The sequence below is a fragment of the Pogoniulus pusillus genome, chromosome 18 (assembly GCF_015220805.1).
Source record: "Pogoniulus pusillus isolate bPogPus1 chromosome 18, bPogPus1.pri, whole genome shotgun sequence".
In the NCBI taxonomy this organism is placed as follows: domain Eukaryota; kingdom Metazoa; phylum Chordata; class Aves; order Piciformes; family Lybiidae; genus Pogoniulus; species Pogoniulus pusillus.
In genome coordinates, this window is record NC_087281.1 from 13,990,683 (window position 1) to 14,008,513 (window position 17,831).

Below are 17,831 nucleotides of genomic sequence, written 5' to 3' on the forward strand. Positions count from 1 at the left end.
CACCAAAGACCACCCGGAAAACCTCTCAGGGAAAGCTTGCTTTCACCATTGCCTAATCTACTTCTCCATACCTCCCACTTGGAGGAGAGGAGAACAGATCCTTTGCATGGTGCTTTTTCATTCTCTGTCTCATCAGCTAGCTCTATTTGCAAAGAGCTCTGAGCTGTCCCAGGAGATTGGTATGCCCCCTCACTCATCTTGCCTGCTGCTTTCTGCACCACACAGAATTTCTTAGATTGGAAAAGGCCTTCAAGCTCATCAAGTCCAATCATTAGTCTCACACTGACAAGTCCTTGACTAAAACAAATCCCTCAGCACAACATCTCATCACTAGGAATCGCTATGGTTGGAAAGGACCACAAGGATCATCCAGTCCAACCTTCATCCCAGCATCCTTCATCACAAGACCATAGCCTCAGGTGCCACTTTCACTCTCCTTTTAAACACCTCCCGAGATGGTGACTCCACCACCTCCCTGGACAGCCTATTCCAGTGCCTGGCCACCCGCTCAGGAGAGAACTTCTTCCCAATATCCAACTTAAACCTCCCCTGACACAACTTGAGGCCATTTCCCCTTGTCCTATCATTAGTAATTCAGGAGAGGAGACCAGCTCCAGCCTCACTACAACCTCCTTTTAGGTAGTTGCAGAGGGCAATAAGGTCCACACCCAGCAGGCTCCACTAATACATAATCTTCAAGTGAATATTACAAACCACCTGTCAGGAAAGAGCGATTCTCCAGCCACTTACATCTTCTGAAGCTTCTAGAAGCATCCAGGGCACCAGAAAGAGAGCCCCACGTGCCAGGTGGATGGTGAGGGACTGTGGGCAGCTGCCAAGCAGTTCAGCTCCAGACTTTCTTTCCACCAAGTGACCTGCAAGTGAAATGTGGGAAAAGTAGTATCCAGATCATCATCTGGTATAAATCAACAAAGCCCCACTAAAGACATTAAAGCTCTACTGGTTTACACCATCTGGGAATTTGGCCGCAGGGGAGGACTACTTAATGCTGAGTTTTTAGCCTTTATCACAGATATACATGGGAGGAAAGCTAGTGCCCTATCTGCTCTCAGCGAGCGTTACCAACCCCTACAGAGATCAATAGGAGCTCCCTGCTCACATCAAGAGCAGAATGATGCCCTAAAATTAGCATGTGTTTGAATCAGTGCATTGTGTCTTGTTTGCAGATTAGTAGCACTGAGTAGATATTGAGGGCACAGGAAAACTAGCCAGTTTAAACAAAGTAAGAATTGACCTAAATTTCTGCTAAGCTGAAACTGATCTGCTTGAATGAGAGAGAGAGAAGAAAAGGTGTCCGGGGATACTCGTGTTTTGGGGTGATTATTCCGTGTCTTCTCATGCACCTAGCTCCAGCAGGCAAGAAACAGTAAAATTAGGCATTAGGGTCCTGTCCTTGAAATGAGTGGTTTCTCTTCTAATTTATAGACCAAAGAGATACTGACAAATAGGCTTTTGATGGTTTAGCTAAATCCTCCACAGCCGTGCCCATCAACTAGCTGTAAGCTCAGGCATCCCCATGGTTAATCTGGAGAGTCTCAAAGACAGATCATATTTGCTGATTAGCATCGCACATATTCCTGTGTGCAATCGTATTCTAAAGGGCAAAACTGAAAGAAATCTGGAGTGAAATGAAAGGAAATGCATTTATTGTTTACACTTATGATAGTAATACATTCTCATAAGGCATTGCCCTTGTTTACTGCAAGGAGTACCAAGTGTGGGCTGGATAACGGATATTTTATGAGTGCAGCCTTGCCTTGAGTGACTGATTGCTAATTGTTAGGCAAAAATCAAAAAGGAAAGCAAACAAACAAACAGAAGACTACGGGCAGGCTGTGGTTAGATCCTAGAATGGTTTAGGTTGGAAGGCACCTCAAAGCTCATCCAGCTCCAACCCCCTGCCATAGGCAGGGACACCTCCCACTAGAATAGGTCGCTTAAGGCCTCATCCAACCTGGCCTTGAACACCTCCAGGGAGGGAGCAGCCACAACCTCCCTGGGCAACCTGTGCCAGTGTCTCACCAACCTCACTGGAAATAACCCTTTCCTAACACCTAGTTTGAATCTTCCCTCTGCCATTTTAAACCCATTAACCCTCATCCTGTCATTACAAGACCTTGTGAATAGTCCCTCCCCAGCCTTCCTGTAGGCCCCCTTCAGATATTGAAAGGCCACTGTAAGGTCTCCTCAAAACCTTCTCCAGGTTGCAGAGCCCCAACTCCTGTAACCTGTCCTCATAGCAGAGCTGCTCCAGCCCCCAGTCATCTTTGTTGCCCTCCTCTGGACTCACTCCAACACTTTGATGTCTTTCTTGTGCTGGAGGCTCCAGAACTGCACACAGCACTCCAGGTGGGGTCTCACCAGAGCAGAGTAGAGGGGGAGAATCCCCTCCCTTGCCCTGCTGGCCACGCTGCTCTTGCTGCAGCCCAGCACACAGTTGCTGTCTGGGCTGCACTCACACTGCCAGCTCATGTTGAGCTTTTCATCAGCCCAGACCCCCAGGTCCTTTTCCTCAGGGCTGCTCTCAGCCATTCCCCACCCAGCCAGTATCTGTGCTTGAGATTGTGCCAACCCAGGTGCAGGACCTTACACTTGGCTTTGTGGAATGTCATGAGGCTGGCTTGTGCCCACCTCTCCCTCTGGATGGGATCCCTGCCCTCCAGCAAGTCAACTGTTTCACACAGCTTGGTGTCACCTGCAAACTTGCTGAAGGTGCACTCGATTTCTCTGTCCATGTCACTGAGAAAGTTGTTAAGCAGCACTGGTCTCAGCACAGGGTCCTGAGGGACGCCACTTGTCACTGGTTTCCAGGTGGACATTGTGCTGTTGATCACCACTCTCTGCATGCTGCCATCCAGCCAGTTCCTTATCCAGCAAGTACTCCATCCATCATGTCCATGTTTTTCCATTTTGGTGACCAGAATGTCATGTGGGACAGAGTCAAATGCCTTACTCAGGTCCAGAATATATCAGTTCCTGCAGGCCAGTGGCTAAATTGCAGTTGTAATAGTTTATGTTTTCAATATAGAGCCTCTTCCTCCAAGAATCCTTTTGTAGTGTTTTACTTCTGTAGCTTACTGAAGAAAAAGAAGTCCACACTCCACTTTGTAGTTTCTATTTCTCTAAACCAGATATTTTCCTTGTACTTGTATATTTCTGTTTCTGAGGATAATATTTTTCTTGCTGGAACAAGGTAGAGGGTGTATGCAGAGAACTGTTTCCTCTAGGTCTTAGCACACTTCCTTCATCTGCATCTAAGCCAAGGGGTGGGGGGGAAGCAAACCAAACCAACAAGCAAACTGCTATTTGACAATGTAAAGTGTGCACACTCTCGTTTTCTTTCTGCTGTTTTGTCATCTAGTTGTGCCTTTTTCTCGTTCATAACATGTTTGGTTTGGTTTTTAAATTCATCATAGTCCATGTGTGAATAATTAAAGATCCTGAGAGAAGAAAAACTAATGAGGTGGACTGGTTACTGATGTACAGCACTTCTGCTAGGCTATTTATCCCCTGATTCCACTGTTATGAATAATACACGTACTCATCACGCCACTGCTTCAAGGGACAGCGTTCTTACCCCGGCCCTCTGTGCATTTTAAGTAGTTGAGGCTTCCCTGGAGATCTGGGACTAAAGGACTAAACCTATCTTTGGTGTAAACTGTGCTGGGAATAGTGAAACCTGGGACAAATCTGACCCAGAGAGAGAGAGACTCTCTAGAACTCCATTTAATCCCTGTCGCAGCATGGTTTTCACTATGCACTTCCCAGGAATCTCCATAGCCATCCATCTCTCTCACATGCATACTAAATAATTTACTTGCATATATAAGGGGGCACTTGGCTCCAATCTGCTAATGTTCTTAGCACTGAAAAGAGCTCTGCCAAGTTTAAACCCTCTTTCCATTGCCTGAGAGACTCAAAGTGTCATTACTGTGAAATGGGACAAGAAGAGATAAAGATCAGGCAGTATAGCAAAGCATTTTGAATTAAGGAAAAGGTACTGTGCTAGTCTGAGCCCAGCTGGGATATTTTGGTGAGAAGAATCAGATTACAGGCTGTGAAAAGGAAACAATGGTGATGTCTACTGCACTCATAGGCTTGCTGAGGTGTATAAGAACAAGAACATAAGCATAGATAAGAGAGTCGCTCTGTGTCTGGGGCTGCATGAACTTCTCTCTCTAACCTAACCTGCTGTCTGTGTGACTAATCCTTCTGCTTCCTAACCCTCCAAACTACTTTGAGTGTAAGGCAAAGTCTGGGGTAAGGTAGAGGGGTGGGAGGAAGGTGGAAGGGTGGTTGAGAGCCCCTCCTGGGGACTCAGGTTGTTCCAGTCTAGAGAGAATATAAGGATACTTCTGATATAAGAAAGCTTTAATATCTCTGGTTAATTTCCATCCTGATTTGTCCTTTTTATTTTTTTAATTTATTTATTGTCTTAGGTAATTCATTTCCATTCCTGACTCTGCACCTTCTAGGAATTGATTTAAAATTAATACATGAATAAAACAATATAAATAATGCATGGTTGGTCTATTTAATATTAATAGCCCTTAAATGAGGAAAAATTGCATCTCTGCAGATGATTTGCAGAAGGGCTATGGGGCCACATTATTAGACTGTAAGGACAAATATTGAGGTTGCCCAATGCTTCCCTTCATAAGAGATTAGTTCAGTTGCCTACAGATTTGTCAGACTTCCCTCCTGCAGAGATTCTTTTCAGAAGAGATTTTGCCTCAGAGTGAATTATTCACTGCTATGCACATTGTGAAAAACATCTCCTAAATAGCTCAGATGGTTTTGTGAATGAAGCAAGGTGGGAGAGAGTGTTGTTTGCTGACATAAGCTGAGTGAGCAGAGCTAGCAGTCCTGTGCTATGGAGCAAAAATTGGAGAGAGGTGTAGACAGTGATGTCCCTGTGAAAATCACCATCCTCCCCAAAATCTGGCCACATGAATGACTGATTGAACCTCCCAAGTACAGACCTACTGGAACGCTTCAGTATGTGTTTCCTTGCAGAGGACATGGAGCAACCCAGTGCTGAGGAGCATGTCTTCATTTAAGTGTATCACAGCAAGCCTGAGTTTCTACTGGCCACACTGTTCCTGATCCAGGCCAGGATGCCATTTGCTCTCTTGGCCACCTGGGCACACTGCTGGCTCATCTTCAGCTGCTGTCTGCCATTATCCCCCCAGTCCCTCACTGTCTGGCTGCTCTCTAGCCACTTTGTCCCCATCTTGCAGAGCTGCTTGAGGTTGTTGACGTTGTAGCATCAGACTCCACAAATTAGCCTGGCTGTGTACTGGAGATCAATGGAGCAGTCACCAAAACATAGACATTTACACAAAAATCATCCATGAGCCCAGCTGGGACTGAATATCCAGCACCAGGTTTGGAAACCCTGTGGCAAGGTAACTCCTGCTAAAATGCCAGCATTTGATGATAGAGAGGCTGTCAGGTTTGTAGGAGAAGGCTGTGGTTAAGGAGGGAGAACTATTCAGACTCTGCAAGCCCATATGGATGAACAGGCCGGCAGCTATTTAAGGAGTGGAGAGGCTGCAACTGCTGCATCTAAAAGTCTGACTTACAGGCCAAGAGACTGTTTGGTGGGTCACCAACACAGGCAACCCATTTTAAGTTGAGATGAGAGCTGTCTAGCATGACGGTGTATGGGACCAGGAATAAACCAAGAAGGATAATCCTGCACTATCAGGAAGAAGCTCCATCCATGCCCCAGTAGTATTGTCTTAAGATTAAGGCAAATCAGCTTGACTTCAAAAAATACACCAAGTCCTAGCTTGTTAAGGATGTGTAACTTGAGCTGCTTCTTGATGACAGAGTCTGAATTTCAGGATACAATTTCAGGTCATTGGTGTTTTACCAGAGCAACAGAAAGCAGAAGCGGGTTCAAAATCTGAGAGCCAGGCTCTCTTTGCAGTGAGGACCATATTCATCTCCAAACAGATGGCACCTTAACACCTTCTGCTCCACTAGGGATTTGCAGGTGGCTTCTTCCAGAGCCCAGAAGAGCCAGGATGAAGTCTTACACCTGCAGTGGGGTCCAGAGATGTGACCTCCAAGAGGGAATGACTGGCAACCAGACCATCACTCATTACAAAAAAATGATTAATGGTGAACCTCTTATTTGCTGTTAAATGTAGCTGATCCAGACTGGGAACAGGCCAAGATAAGGGAATGAATAAAACTGAGAAATGGGCAAGGAGTTCTGTCTCAGTGGTTGTTTAGCCTAGAGAAGAGGAGGCTCAGGGGTGACCTCATTGCTGTCTACAACTACCTGAAGGGAGGCTGTAGCCAGGTAGGGGGTGGCCTCTTCTCCCAGGCAACCAGTAACAGAACAAGGGGACACAGTCTCAAGTTGTGCTGGGAGAGGTCTAGGCTGGATGTTAGGAGAAAGTTCTTCACAGAGAGAGTGATTGGCATTGGAATGGGCTGCCCAGGGAGGTGGTGGAGTCACTGTGCCTGGAGGTGTTCAAGAAAAGACTGGATGAGATACTTGGTGCCATGGTCTAGTTGACTGGACAGGGCTGGGTGCTAGGTTGGACTGGATGATCTTGGAGGTCTCTTCCAATCTGGCTGATTCTATGATTCTATGATTCTCAGCTGAAATGATTCAATGTTTGAAGCTGAGCTGACCAGGAAACCTTTTCTCACCAAAGGAGAAAGGGAAGATGACTGGGGAGGGATCTCCTGCCTTCACATGTCTCTCTGGGAAGAGTGTGCATTCCTTCTCACCTCATGGTCTGTGGGGGAGATGGCTACTAGTTGGCAGGGAATCTGGAGCTCTGCCGTGAGGCCTCATGAGGCCGTGCAGGCCTAAGGCTGGGGGCAGGGGAGGCGCAGTGCTGGCCTACTCTCAGGCCTGCTGAGGGTGGAACGGGTGGAAGATTCTAGATGGCTTTAGTCTGATAGACTTGGCTTAGCTTGTGGATGTATTCATTCTACTTGACTGCCTTTTGCATATATGCACTAGTAAAGAGAATCTCTCTCTGAACTTCCAATCAGTGTGCAGTATCACCATCCTTACTGTCTAAGGGAGCAAGAGTCACTTCTGTAAAGTTCAGTCTGTGTTGTATCTCCATCCTTACTGTCTAAAGGAGCAAGAGTCACTTCTGTAAAGTTCAGTCTCTGTTGTATCTCCATCCTTACTGTCTAAAGGAGCAAGAGTCACTTCTGTAAAGTTCAGTCTGTGTTGTATCTCATCCTTACTGTCTAAAGGAGTAAGAGTCACTTCTGTAAAGTTCAGTCTGTGTTGTATCTCCATCCTTACTGTCTAAAGGAGCAAGAGTCACTTCTGTAAAGTTCAGTCTGTGTTGTATCTCCATCCTTACTGTCTAAAGGAGTAAGAGTCACTTCTGTAAAGTTCAGTCTGTGTTGTATCTCCATCCTTACTGTCTAAAGGAGTAAGAGTCACTTCTGTAAAGTTCAATCAGTGTGCAGTATCTCCATCCTTACTGTCTAAAGGAGTAAGAGTCACTTCTGTAAAGTTCAGTCTGTGTTGTATCTCCATCCTTACTGTCTAAAGGAGCAAGAGTCACTTCTGTAAAGTTCAGTCTGTGTTGTATCTCCATCCTTACTGTCTAAAGGAGCAAGAGTCACTTCTGTAAAGTTCAGTCTGTGTTGTATCTCCATCCTTACTGTCTAAAAGGAGCAAGAGTCACTTCTGTAAAGTTCAGTCTGTGTTGTATCTCCATCCTTACTGTCTAAAAGGAGCAAGAGTCACTTCTGTAAAGTTCAGTCTCTGTTGTATCTCCATCCTTACTGTCTAAAGGAGTAAGAGTCACTTCTGTAAAGTTCAGTCTGTGTTGTATCTCCATCCTTACTGTCTAAAGGAGCAAGAGTCACTTCTGTAAAGTTCAGTCTCTGTTGTATCTCCATCCTTACTGTCTAAAAGGAGCAAGAGTCACTTCTGTAAAGTTCAGTCTGTGTTGTATCTCCATCCTTACTGTCTAAAAGGAGCAAAAGTCACTTCTGTAAAGTTCCAGGCTCTGTTGTACCTTCATCCTTACTCTGCTCTTTTCCCCAGACAGCCATCAGTGCCTCCAGTTTTAGCAGCCTTCCAAGCCCAGCCTCACTGTGTGTGTGCAGCGCCAGTTGTTACTGCCAGAGCAAAACAAGCACTTTCTTCACCCTGCCCCCTGGGCTGTGCATGTTGAGTCTGGTCTTTCCAACCTTTGCTAGCTCCAAAACAAGGATCAAACGCAAGGACTCAAGCTTTTGCCTTCGGTTCCAGAAGCTGTCCTTTACCAGAGCTGCTGGATCCTTTACCTCCATGTATACATTGAACAAGTGTGTCCACTTGGTTCTCTTCCCCAGAAGCCTTGTGGCTGTGGCCTTGCCTTTGGCATGCCCTAGTCTAGGCTCCTGCCTGGCTCCTTCACTGTTTCACGGGCAGAATCTGAGGATTCGCTGGCACTTAAAGCGTTCATTATCCCTCCGTAGCTCAGCCATTTTGCCACAGGCTCCAGGGCAGGCTGAGCATGATGCAGCAGTTCAGCTGCCTCCGGGGTGCAGATACAATCTCTCTCCGGCACACTCGGGTTTTGTTTGCGGTCACACTTTGCTGGTGCTGCATACAGATGAATGGCAAGCACCCACAAGTACCTACCTGACGGTGCCCTGTCAGCCAGGCAGGAAAGCGATTTTGAGGCAGAAAGACGTCGAGCAGCAGCTGTCACATTCCTTCCTTGCTGCCGGCTCTGCAGCCACCCTCGAAGACTGCAGGCAGCGCCAGGCGGATGCCGAGGGCGGAAGCAAACAAATCTCACTTCCCTGGTCATGGCCACTGGCACTCAGCAGAGACCTTGACATTCACCTGGACTCCAGGTGGCTGCAGGCTGCAAGGCTGCAAACAAACAGACGCAGTCTTGCCAGCGCCTCCCGCCGCGCTGGGGTCGGAGCCACAGAGGTGCCACAACAAGCTCTGTGTCCTGCCACCAAGCAACCGGTGCCCAGCACCTTCCTCCCAGCAGGCATTCAGGCTGCTCTGAAAGGCTGCTGCTCTGAAAGGCTGCCTGAGCAGCATGCGGCACAGCCATGGCAGAGATGGAGGTGCAGCAGCGCGATGTTATTGACTCCAGCCAGCGAGCGGGCAGTGTAATCTGTCTGCTTTTGTTCCGTTTGCTTAGTGGTGTGCTCTCATTAGCCCCCCACCAACAGTCAACCTGTCAGCAGGTCTGCGCTCCAACGGCCTGACCTCTGACTTCGGCTCATTCTTCCACAAATTAATTTCTCAAATTGACAAATTAAAGTGCACAGTATGCCCAAGGTCACTAAATCACACTGGGTTCTGGTAAATGTCAACCAGCATTGGGGGGGAAAAGAACAAATAGGAGGAAAGGGATGGATGGAGGGAAGGAAAGGATAGAAAAGGAAAGAACCACATATGTTTGAAAGAAATGGGTGAAATACCTTAACTGTAGTTTCTGATTTGCAGATGATGATATGTGAAGGCTGTTAAAATGGAGGCTGACAGCTTCCCCAGCACACAAGGGCTGAAACATAGCTGGCTGGAACCCTGTGTCCCAACAGAAGGTCAGCATGGCTACCTAAAAGATGGCCTGGCTGGGCCAGGAAAGTGATGCCCCCATGAAGCCAGGGCTATGTCCCATCTTGCCTGCCATGACACCATGCTGACAATTAAATGTTTCCTGATTCCCATCAATTGAACAGGAATCTTAGCCAGGTGCTAGGCAGCAGCATTAGGTGGGACAGTGCACTTGTACCCAGAGAGCAGCTGGGAGGGAAAAGTGGCATCAGGAAGCCCCAGGGAGTAAAGAGTACTGACCTTTGCAGCAAGCTCCATTGTGCCTCAGGTGCCAGCCAGCAAGATGTGACTGGTAGGGACTTACATGGACATCAATCCCAGGCCTCTGCTTCCACCATTGCCACATCGTGAAGGGTGGCTGTAGCCAGGTGGGGGTCAGTCCCTTCTGCCAAGCAACCAGCAACACAACAAGGGGGGACAGTCTCAAGTTGTGCCAGGAGAAGTATAGGCTGGATGTTAGGAGGAAGTTGTTGCCAGAGAGAGTGATTGGCATTGGAATGGGCTGCCCAGAGAGGTGGTGGAGTTGCCATCTCTGGAGGTTTTCAAAACAACTCTGGATGGTGCACTTAGTGCCATGGTCTAATTGATTGGACAGGGTTGGGTGATAGGTTGGACCTGATGATCTTGGAGATCTTTTCCAACCTGGTTGATTCTATGATTGTATGACTCTGTGTTCTTACAATCCTTCCCACAAACCAAGGGAATGCCTTTCTGCCATGCCTCCTGCCCGAAAATTACCAAAAATCCTCCAAGCCTCAGCACAGCCACAGTCAGTTTTGTTCATGTGCCATCATTGTTTTGATCTGAATTCGTGTTTTCCTTGACTTTGTGTTCACTCACTGCTGTTTCTAAGGGTGCTGTGACACCTCTCAGATGCCACTTACTGGGCAGTTGAGACCAAAGCTGATTCCATGGTCTCCTCACATCTCTGCTGTTTCTAATAGACCAGCTCCACGCTGTGCTGTGAGGGCTTCTTCTTTATCAACCACAGCAGACAGCAGCACTTCAGAAGAGATATTGCCTTTCTCCTGTGACATTAATACTTCTCTGCCTCTTGGGAAGGCTGTGACATATATACCCTATGCTCATATCTGTCTTTTTCATGGTGGCGTGATAGCTCTCCTTCTTAGTTATCCCCATCAGCTTATACACCCAGGTCTTTCTCTTCTATGCTTGTTTCAAGCTGATAAGCTTTCAGCTGATAGTGGAAATTCGTGTTACTAGTCCCTAAGTGCATGACCTTGCAATCTGTAATATTGGATTTCATTCCATTTCTTCTAGTCCGGTTCTCAAGCTCAGTCAGTGACTCCTGTATTATACCCCAATTGTCTTGCCTAATAACTACATCCCAAACTTACTGTCATCAGCAAACTTCATCTGTGTACTCCTATCTTTCATGACAAGGCCATTACTAAGACAATTATGCAGAATCAGTCCCTAAGTAACTGCATAAGCAGTCCCCCTCCAGCTTGATCATCTCACACAAGCCCACCTGTATTCACCCCTTCCTTAGCCAGGTCTTCGCACACTGTTCTTCTACCTAACCTCATCATACCCTACAGAACAAACAATTTCCCATGTGGCATGATATCAAATGCTTTCCAGATAGATCAGTCATGTTTTCTTTACTAAGAAAACCAATTAGCTTTCTTTGATAAGATATCAAGTTCTTCTGGCACAATTCACCTTTGATAAAACTAGGCAGAGCACAATCTCTCTTTCTACTTGTGTTCTTTTTTCTTTCCTGTAAAGACCCCAAAGATGTTTTCTTTGAACAGAGTGCTGATGAAAGTATGCTGGCAAAAACAGGGAGTACTGTCTCATTAGTGTTTTTTTCTTCACTGAGGACAGCACCACTGTTTCACTGATACTTCGTCTGCCCTTCTTTCTACCTCATACAGTGTGGAAGTAGCAGCATTTGGCACAAACCCTGTCTGAATCCAGGACTGGCTACCAAAAACTGATGTTGATTGCAAACACTAAAGAGCAGACTAAGACCAGACACTCCCATTTCATTCTCCCTGTGCACTGTGTGTTGCGGCCCTGCTGAAGTAAGTAGGACTGCTCATGGAGTAAATTATTACTCTATAAACTGGATTTGGTGGCTGCCATCTGGAAAAATTTCATTGCTTGCCTGAGTTGTTTCTATTATCACTACAGGCAGACGTCAGCAAATAAGAGAACCTGGCCTACATTTATTGCCCTCATCATTATTGTTGCTTATCAGAGCACTGTCCCAAGGAGTTATGCCTTCAATAGGCTCCATTGTAGGCTTCCCTTTAACAGATATACAGTCAGTGCCATTGTATCTTTCAGGAAGTCACTGGCAAACAGAGGACTCAGGATTTTGCTGCAAAAATAACTAATCAGGCAAATAGACTTATACATTTTTCTGTGTTTGGATATAAGGTGGCATCGTCAGCGCCATGGTCTAGTTGACTGGACAGGGCTGGGTGCTAGGTTGGACTGGATGAGATTGGAGGTCTCTTCCAACCTGGTTGATTCTATGATTGTATGATCCTATTAGATGACTGGGAGGACTTGTTATGCACTCTGACTCCCTTGCACTGGCACCTAGTCTGTGTTAAAGACCAGCTGAGAGTCAATTCCTAATCAGAACTTACCTGAACGTGTCAAGGCAGGCATGAATCTGTGCATGTCACAGGCGAATCACCTACTTACTTTTTCCTTGTTTCCAGATAGTAAAACGCAGAGTAAAAGCAAGCAATCCTCTACAGAATGTTGTGGGGGTTGTGTTTTTCACTATGGTTCAATCTCTTCCCTGTAACAATGACACTGGACTTGTCCAGATAGCAGTTGAGCCTGTAAAATGTGCTCTTCCAAGTAAAAAATGATCATGTCATCCAGAAGTCTTAATGTTACTTTAAAGACCACTAATTGATTCCACCGCTCTGATATCCTCTTGCAAGGCATTCCAGAGTCTCGAACATTAACAGGCATATTCTCTGGCACCAGCTGTCTTAAGCCTAAATCTAGTCTCCACCAAAAGGCTGGCATTAGATGTCTTCTCATTTTACATGTTTGCATTTTTGCAACAACATTCCATAGTTTTAAGGCACTGTAGGTTGGCTGAAGAGTCCATTTGGTGACCTACAAGCTGAGCCTTACCCCCAGAGAAGAAAAGAAGAACGTTAACTGCTTTGTGTTAACTCTGGAGAGTGTACATCCATGGATGCTCCTCCAAGGACATGGCTGCAAACTAATGTAGCCATGTAATTGATTCACCTGGGTCCAGGATTCAACATAAGTAAAGGAGTGGGGGGGTCATACATACTGGTTGAAACATGTGAAAATGCTCCCTGCCTCTTTTAACATCACATTGCTGCTGCACTCTTCTTGCTGTTGCACACGAAAACTACGGCCTCCACAAACACCTGGCAAGCAGGTAAGACATGCAAAAGAGGTCATGAAATCTATTAAGCCTGCAAAGCTGGAAGTCCCAGAGTGCTAATCAGAGCCAGCTTCCCACCTCATAACATGTCCTGATTTAATTTAGAGACATCAAGCCTCTCTCCTTGGTCCCAGTGTCCCTTTTCACAAAACAAGGGAAATGAAAAAATCGCAAACCACAGAGAACACTACAAAATTCACCTAGGCTGCCAGTTTAAATCTGTAACCTGAAGATGGCAGGGAGAACCTCCAGATTTACACCGTTGCACAAGATTAACGTTTTGGCTGTTTGCTCTCACAGCTTTCTGCTAGCTGTGCTCAGAGTCCATGCATGGGATTTGCTGCTTTCAGCGTCGGAAAATAAAGCACAGAAAAGTAAGCGCAGAAGTTAGGCGCAGACACAGAAAAGGCAACCCAGGTCATTTATTATAGCCAAAACTTTGCACTTCGTGTCACCAAGTGGGCTTGTCAGTCTCACATGCATAGCCAAGGAAACCATTCCTAGACCCCAGAAATTATGCTATATATCGTATGACCTGCTGGCATATTAATACCCTTTCCTTTTTAAGTCTTTGCTCTCCCTTTGGAGCCTGCCCTCTCAGTGGGGATCAGACTGACACATTATAGGCTCGGTTTTCTTTCTGAGCTGACAACTCATCCAGAAAGAGCTGGCTAGGATATCAGTCTTTGGAGAATACATAGAAAATTCCTATGTGAAATTTGCATATCATCACTTTCGTGGAAGATATCTTAAGGTGAAATAAATACTTCTCTCTTCCAAGGCAATGCCTTCAGCCTTTAAGCCAGTGCATTGCAGCTGAAATAAAGACAATATATTTGCACTGAGTTTCACCGGGTGACACTCTTCTCAATAACACCGAGCTGGGAAAAATCCAATGCAGAGACAGCCGCTCTGGGCATCTCCCTTTTCCCTCTCCCCACATCTATTTATGGAAATATAGCCCTTATTTTAGGTGACTCCAGTTGTTACATTAGGACACCTTCCTGAAAGACTGTCTATGAAAAAGAACTCAATATAAAATGCAGTCTAGAAAGATAAAATAAGAAACAAAAAAACTGACACGCGGATCAGTTGCTCCTGCTATCTTCCCAACACACAGGCTCTGATTGCAGGAAAACCATGCTGGAAATAAGTATTGAGTAGCTCCATTATTGAAAATAATAAAGGGTTGGTGGGTTTTTAACAGAGCAGATAACTATACAATGTTCATAGAATCATAGAATCAACCAGGCTGGAAGAGATTTCCAAGATCATCAGGTCCAACCTATCACCCAGCCCTGTCCAATAAATTACACCATGGCACTAAGTGCCTCATCCAGACTTGTTTTGAACACCTCCCAAGATGGCAACTGCCCACCTCTCTGGGCAGCCCATTCCAATGCCAATCACTCTCTCTGCCAACAACTTCCTCCTAACATCCAGCCTAGACCTCCCCCAGCACAACTTGAGACTGTGTCCCCTTGTTCTGTTGTGTCCAGAGAAGGGCAACAAAGCTGGTGAGACACCTGGAACACAGCCCTGTGAGGAGAGGCCGGGGGAGCTGAGGGTGTTTAGCCTGGAAAAGAGGAGGCTCAGGGGTGATCTCATTGCTGTCTGTGACTACCTGAAGGGAGGTTGTAGCCAGGTGGGGGTCAGTGTCTTCTCCCAGGCAATCAGCAACAGAATAGGGGGACACAATCTCAAGTTCTTCCAGGAGGAACAGGCTGGGCAGTGACTGACTGGAGAGCAGCCCTGAGGAGAGGGACTTGGGGGTGCTGGTGAATGAGAAGCTCAACATGAGCCAGCAGTGTGTACTTGGAGCCCAGAAAGTCTACCAGATCCTGGGCTCCATCAGAAGTGCAGTCAGCAGGGCAAGGGAGGTGATTCTTCCTCTGTACTCTGCTCTGGTGAGACCCCACCTGGAGTACTGCATCCAGTTCTGGAGCCCCTATTACAAGAGGGATGTGGAGATGCTGGAGCATGTCCAGAGAAGGGCCACGAGGATGCTCAGAGGGCTGGAGCAGCTCTGCTATGAGGACAGACTGAAAGTTCAGTGTGGAGAAGAGGAGGTTCCCAGGTGACCTTCTTGTGGCCTTCCAGTATCTGAAGTGGGCCTACAAAAAAGCAGGGGAGGGACTTTTTAGGCAGCATCACAAGAGTCCCAGTCTGCTTAAAAGACCAGTGCCATTTAAGCCAAGGAGGGAATGTGGTGTGTCCAAGAAGAATTTTTTGTGATTTGTTTCTTAAGAAGATCACTCTTCAAAAATGCAGTGTACTTGAGGTCAATTCCTTTCCTCTGTATCCTTCTATCCATAAAGCAGGAAGTAAGCAGGCTGCGGCTCCTAAAATTAGCTTTAGATACACATAGTCCTCCAATCCTGAGACCATCAAGAGACTTTCAGTCCTGCATCTCTGAATCCATCATGGCATATTTTTTGCTGCAGTCACATTCATACTGGGCAGCTCATTGAAGGTCATTTATCAGGCACCTGTGTCAGGCAAAAGCACAGTAAAATCATATGGCCATGTTGGATGAGGCCTTGAACAACCTGTTCTAGTGGGAGGTGTCCCTGCCCATGGCAGGGAGGTTAGAACTCCATGATCCTCGAGGTCCCCTCCAGCCCTGACAGTTCATTCAGTGATTCCTTTTTGTTTCCATTTGCTGTTTCATGGTTTTTTGCCTCTGCTGGGGGAGGTCCAGGCTGGATGTTAGGAGGAAGTTCTTGCCAGACAGACTGATTGGCATTGGAATGGGCTGCCCAGGGAGGTGGTGGAGTCACCGTCCCTGGAGGTGTTGAAGCAAAGCCTGGATGAGGCACTTAGTGCCATGGTCTAGTTGACTGGCTAAGGATGGGTGCTAGGCTGGACTGGATGATCTTGGAGGTTTCTTCCAACCTGGTTGATTCTATGATTCGATGTTTCTAAAATTCTCAAGGTCTTGAAAATGCTCAGTTTTGGTTAAGACTGTAGTACAGCCTCTGCATCATTGGTGACTTCCTGCAAGTGAGGAATAATAAATGCAGTTCAAAGCATTTCAATATAAACATGCTGCTATCTAAGAACGAGAGAGCTTAAAAGACACCATTTGAGCTGGAAGGTGATCAAACCACATTTCCAACACAAAACACCTACGAGACTCAGATGTGGCAATGCACTTCAGTTTCACCTCCTTCTGGGGCTTACTGCAATCACAGCTCCTCAGTACAATGTTAAGCATTTACTTTCCTTTCTGCATCTCAACATTCTTTAAACAGAAAGGCAGTCAGTCTAGAATCCCTCAGTGGAGATGTTTGGAGGTGGATAAGGTGGGCACTTGTGAAAAGTGTCATAACTGGGACTCTGTTAGCTTGGATTGCTGATAGAGCTTCCCTCTTTCACATCCTAGCAGTCTGTTACTCCTCTAACTGAGCAATATTGCATCAAATATAAGAGCTCAAAGCAACAGGGAACCAGGCCAGCCAGTGAGTTGTGCCACATGTCAAGTGTTTGCTTTTCAAGGAGAGTCTTAGGTATCCTCCTGCAGCACCCTGAGCTAAGGGCTCTGCTGGATCCAGCTGTCCAAAGAATCAGCCAAAGAGTGATCTGTTGTCAAAGCACCTGATTATTGGCAAGCTGAACCAACTAAGTTCCTCAGAAAAACACTCATGGACACTAAGGATATTCTGCTTGTCAGTGAGCTCACAGCTTCTTTATACCTCATCAAAAATGTGGCCTGGTGTCATCAACATCATCAACTTTCCTTAGCATTTCAGCCAGAATGGGATGAAACATGCAAAACACACAGGTTCAGCCACTTTCTCTGCCTATTCCTGAGGTGATAAAGTGCTTCAGATACACATTAAGGCAATTCTAGACAAGCTTTGCTATCCAGCTAAACAAATGACCCTTTCTGAATACCAAGTAAAATAAGAGCTTGGAAACAATTGGAGGAAGTACATCATTCAGATGCTTCTGCAGTAATTATCATCATTCACCTCGAGGAGAGGGGGAGCAGGGGAGCACCCTAGCTAGGACCACCCTCTCCTCTGAGACTGGGGTCTGCTCACATTGTTCTCAACAGGAGCCATGTCACTGCCTCCAGCAATAGCAGGATCAGGCCTTTAATCCCCATTTCCTCTTGGCCGAATGAACTGCAGTATATGCCAGTGACAGTTAAATGAAGGATTCCTTTTTCCAGAGGACCAGCAGCAGCTCTTAACTCATAAACTCAAGGTAATTGACATTACAAACAAGCTTTACCCACAGGGACCCCAGAGCAGTCAACAATTGTGCTTTAATGAGTAGGAAGGGAGAAGGGGGGAAGTCTTTGCACACTGTGGTAGGACATGCTAAGAAAAGCTCTTTCCCTTTTCCAGGCAAGGCAGTGATTAAAGTCTGTGCACAAAAAACTCAGCAAGGAGGGAGGCCTTGCTGAAAATGCCTTTCTTCCTGGCTTTCCTGTGGAAAAAAAAACAACAGGGATGAAAAATGGTTATTGGGACTTCAGAAGGACTAAAGTAGCCAGTTAACAAACCCAAACAATAAAAGAGGAAGCTAAAATTAGGCAAAAAAGTTTAAGATCCCAGAGCTGTGGAGTTTTGCACACAAAGGACATCTAACAGAGTTCAAATCTTAATATGAACTGCCACAGAAGTCGCAGATGTGGGGGTGGAAGTGTGAACCCAGGTGTGGCAACCTAACCGAAACCTAAAGGAGCATCTTCCCTTATGGTCACTTTTCTGTTTCTCCTCGTGACTCAGCAAAGCCATGGTTGGTCAGGAGCACTGTGTCAGCATTGCATGGAGTGACACTAGTTCTGACCAGAGGGGAAATGAAGTAAAGAAGAGTGCAAGTTCT